This window comes from Callorhinchus milii, unplaced genomic scaffold, assembly GCF_018977255.1.
Source record: "Callorhinchus milii isolate IMCB2004 unplaced genomic scaffold, IMCB_Cmil_1.0 Scaffold18, whole genome shotgun sequence".
NCBI lineage: Eukaryota > Metazoa > Chordata > Chondrichthyes > Chimaeriformes > Callorhinchidae > Callorhinchus > Callorhinchus milii.
In genome coordinates this window covers 2,338,072-2,342,186 of record NW_024704759.1, presented here as the reverse complement: position 1 = coordinate 2,342,186, position 4,115 = coordinate 2,338,072, and the positions used below count along the sequence as shown (strand labels likewise).

The 4,115-nt window shown below is 49.6% G+C and overlaps 2 non-coding genes across 2 annotated transcripts; both read left to right on the top strand.

The window, feature by feature from the left end:
- Window positions 1–2,036: 2,036 nt before the first annotated feature.
- Window positions 2,037–2,109, top strand: trnam-cau. The gene has a single exon. It is a non-coding gene; the product is annotated as a tRNA-Met (tRNA).
- A 1,100-nt stretch (window positions 2,110–3,209) lies between these two features.
- On the top strand, window positions 3,210–3,282 carry trnam-cau. The gene has a single exon. It is a non-coding gene; the product is annotated as a tRNA-Met (tRNA).
- The last annotated feature ends 833 nt before the right edge of the window (window positions 3,283–4,115 follow it).

Here is a 4,115-nt window from a genome sequence, read left to right as displayed (position 1 = left end):
GTGTGTGTGTGAGAGTGTATGTGAGTATGTGTGTGAGTGTGTGTATGAGTGAGTGAGAGTGTGTGTATGTGAGTGTGTGTATGAGTGAGTGAGAGTGTGTGTATGTGAGTGTGTATGAGCGAGTGTGTGTTTGTGTATGTGAGTGTGTGTGAGTGAGAGTGTGTATATGTGTGAGTGTGTATGTGAGTGTGTGTGTGTCTACCTGTGAGTGTGTGTGTGTGTGTATGTGAGTATGTATGAGTATGTATGTGAGTGTGTTTATGTGTATAATTATGTGAGTGTGTGCGTGAGTGTGTATGTGAGTGAGAGTGTGTGTATGTGACTGTGTATGTGAGTGAGTGTATGTGAGTGTGTATGTGACTGAGAGTGTGTGTGTGTATGTGAGTGAGTGTGTGTATTTGTGTGAGTGAGTGTATGTGTGTATGTTAGTATGTGAGTGTGTGTATGTGTATATGTGTGTGAGTGAGTGTGTATGTTAGTGTATGTCTATATGTGAGTGTGTGTATGTGAGTGTGTATGTGATTGTGTATGTGAGTGTGTGTGTATGTATTGAGTGTGTTTATGTATATAAGTATGTGAGTGTGTGTGTGAGTGTGTATGTGAGTGTGTGTGTGTGTGTGTATGTATGTGTTCGGGCCAAGGCACCAAATTGGCTTCTTCCTAGACATTACTTCCCATATATAGGGAATGCTGTTTTATGGATAGATTTATATACAGCCAATATTACCCATCATCATCATCATAATAATAATAATAATCTGTGCATTTGATATCGCGCCTTATCACGTCTTCGAGACGTCTCAAAGCTCTTCACAGAATATACTGTAAAGTGAAATGACTGTATATTTCAAGGATGAAACCTGGCAGACAATTGCACACAGCAGTATCCCACAAACAGTCGTGGATTGAGTGACCCAATTTCTTTTTAACATTTATCTTGAAGGAATAATACTACTATAATTATTGCTAGTATTAGCTGCACCAAAATCTATCCTTTTATTGGGAAAGTGATAGAATTTTCGCCCCCAAAATATACAATGAATGCACTTAGCAGTGTGTTCTGTGACTCTATCTATGACTGTTTGTGGGACATTGCTGTGCGCAATTGCCTGCCGTGTTTCGCCCACAAATATATAAAATACAAAATTTAATTACAAATGCAAACGTTACAGATTGCCAGCGAATTACTTTCAAGTGCTGCCCAGCTGCCTATAGGAACACAGCAGGATCAAAGGTGCTCTGTCAACTCAGACGAGAGCTCATTTGCACTACAGAGGTCTCAACACAGCAACTAAGACAAGAGCTCATTTGCACTACAGAGGTCTCAACACAGCAACACAGTTGGTACACCCCCGAAACTCTGGAACCCTCTCCCCCCTCATTCCCTCCGCCTTGCTCCCTCCTCCCTCATTCTCAGATCAGGCCTGAAGACCTTCCTCTTCGATCGTGCCTATGGGTCAGCTCCTCCTGTCTTGGCGTCGGGCTCCGTCCGTCACCGTAAAGCGCTCCGAGACACTACTACCTTGCATGAAGGGCGCTGTGTTGTTGCTGTTGCTGTTTATCTAATAGTAAATAGGAACCTGGTCGTTAGTTGACTAGCGGGTAATAATGCCTCCCCACACCCCACCCCCCCCTCCCCCCCACCCCCCCTCCCCCCCCACCCCACCCCTCCCCCCCCACCCCACCCCCCCCCTCCCCCCCCACCCCCCCCCTCCCCCCCCACCCCCCCTCCCCCCCCACCCCCAACAAAAAAAATTGATCATTCAATCCACGACTGTTTGCGGGACGCTGCTGTGCGCAATTGGGCTGCTGCATTTCGCCCACGAAATACACAGTCACTACACTTTACAGTGTATCTCGTGAAGCGCTTCGAGACGTCTCGGAGACGCGATAAGGCCCTGTATCAATCGCGAGGATTGTGATGATGATGATAATAATCATCATCATCATCATCATCATCACCGCTGATCATTTTGGCTACACCCAGTGGCTGGGTTTGCCTGTTGTGTTGGGCTGTGTTCTGTTTGCCTACAGGAGCCTCGTTAGCGCAGTAGGCAGCGCGTCAGTCTCATAATCTGAAGGTCGTGAGTTCGAGCCTCACACGGGGCACATGTTTTGTGAACGGATTGTCACTGAATTCAAAACATTTCGGGGTGGGGGTGGGGTTGGGGTTGGGGTGGGGGGTGCAATAACAAAACCTCTTGACAGACATCGTGGGCGACTTGTTATCCTTTCTCTCTCCTTCCTTCTCTGCTGATCGCCTTCCCTTAAAACGACCCGAGAAGAAGCCACACAGTGGATTGAAAAAAAACGTATCTGTTTCCATTTAACGCAATGCATTTTCTACTGCGATCCCCATCCCTTCTCCACACACAGACACAGACACACACACTCACACACACAGTGAGCCCGGGTTTGAGAGCAGTGTGTAAACAGAATTTGATTGAATTAGTTTGCAAGCATTAAAAAGCTGGTGGCCATTTAGCAATGAGAAGGGAGGGAGGGAGGGATGGAGGGATGCAAACGAATTTAAATAAAGAGTATTAAATACAGAAATGTGCATTGATCTCTCTACTTCCTTCCTTCCTTCCTTCCTTCTCTGCTGACTCTAACCCAATTGCCTTTTTATCCACAATTGTCCCAGCTCAGTCTTTGGCCAGAAATTACAATACACAACGCGGCCCAAACTCCACCCAACACCAGCCCAAAGGTTGCCCAATATGATGCTTCTCCCCCCACCCCCCTAACCCACCCCCTCCCTGTACGTGGGTACATGGGTACATGAGTGTTCGGGGGTGGGGGGGTGGGGGGTGGGGGAAGAAAAAAACCCACGATTGCAGGTTTACATTAAAATTTTAATCGAGTCGGGCATCCGCACAAAGCTGCTGCTGCTGTCGTTGTTTTTCTTTACACGCAGAGCAGAGCAAAAAAAATAAGAGAGAGAGAGAGAGAAAAAAGATGCCCCAACGTGATCGCATCGGTGTCAGAGAGCCTCCGCAGCGGCAGCACACGGCGGGCACTAGGACCCGCAGGTGGAGCAACGTCTGGTCAGCAACTCCTCCCCCTCCCTCCCCCCCACCCTCGGGGGGCGGGGAGAGCAGTAGCCCCGCCCCCTCCCCGCGTCACGCGAGCGCCGTGACCCAATCGCCACCCTCCAGCTCCGGCCGCTCAGCCTACCCTCCCCCCGCCGCCGCCTGTCCCCCGCCGGAGCCTCGTTAGCGCAGTAGGCAGCGCGTCAGTCTCATAATCTGAAGGTCGTGAGTTCGAGCCTCACACGGGGCACTGCAATTTTTCCCCCAACGAACCCCTCCTCCGGGTTCGGGGCTATTTATTAATCAATAAAATCGATAAAACCTGATACCGAATCAATGAGAGCCACAGAAAAGGGAACGGGTTCCAGTCCTCGGGCTGAGCCCCGCAATTTTATTTTTATTTTTATTTTAATTTTTATTTTTTTCGCCCTGTCCTTCCCCGGTCAATATTATTATCGATAACGATATCGATAATAATAATAATAATAATATAATAATAATAATATAATAGTAATGATATAATAATAATATAAGATAATAGCAATCCCCCCCCCACGTACCTGCCCGTCCGTACCCTCCGTTCCTCTGGCTCCGGTCTGCTCCACATCCCCCGCCCCAACCGCCCGACCATCGGTGTCCGGACCTTCAGCCACTCAGCCCCGAGGCTCTGGAACTCCATCCCCAGTGCCTTCGCCGCTTCCTCCCTTTCCTCCTTCAAGGCCGGTCTCAAGACCTTTCTCTTTGACCGAACCTTCAGGTCCGCTCTCGACTCTCTACCCCCTCCTCACTCCCTCCCTCCCCTCCCCTCACCCTGACCATCTCCCACCTCCTCGCTCCCTCCCTTCCCTCCCCTCACCCTGACCATTTCCCCCCTCCTCGCTCCCTCCCTTCCCTCCCCTCACCCTGACCATTTCCCCCCAATGCTCGGGTCCTGACCCAACCGTCCAGCGCCTCGGGACGTCCTCCCGACGTGAAAGGCGCTCTATAAATGCAATTTGGTCGTCGTCGTTGTTGTTGTTGTAATAATCCTTGCATTTGATGTAGCGCTTTTCACACCTTCCCGACGTCTCAGATCCCCTCGCC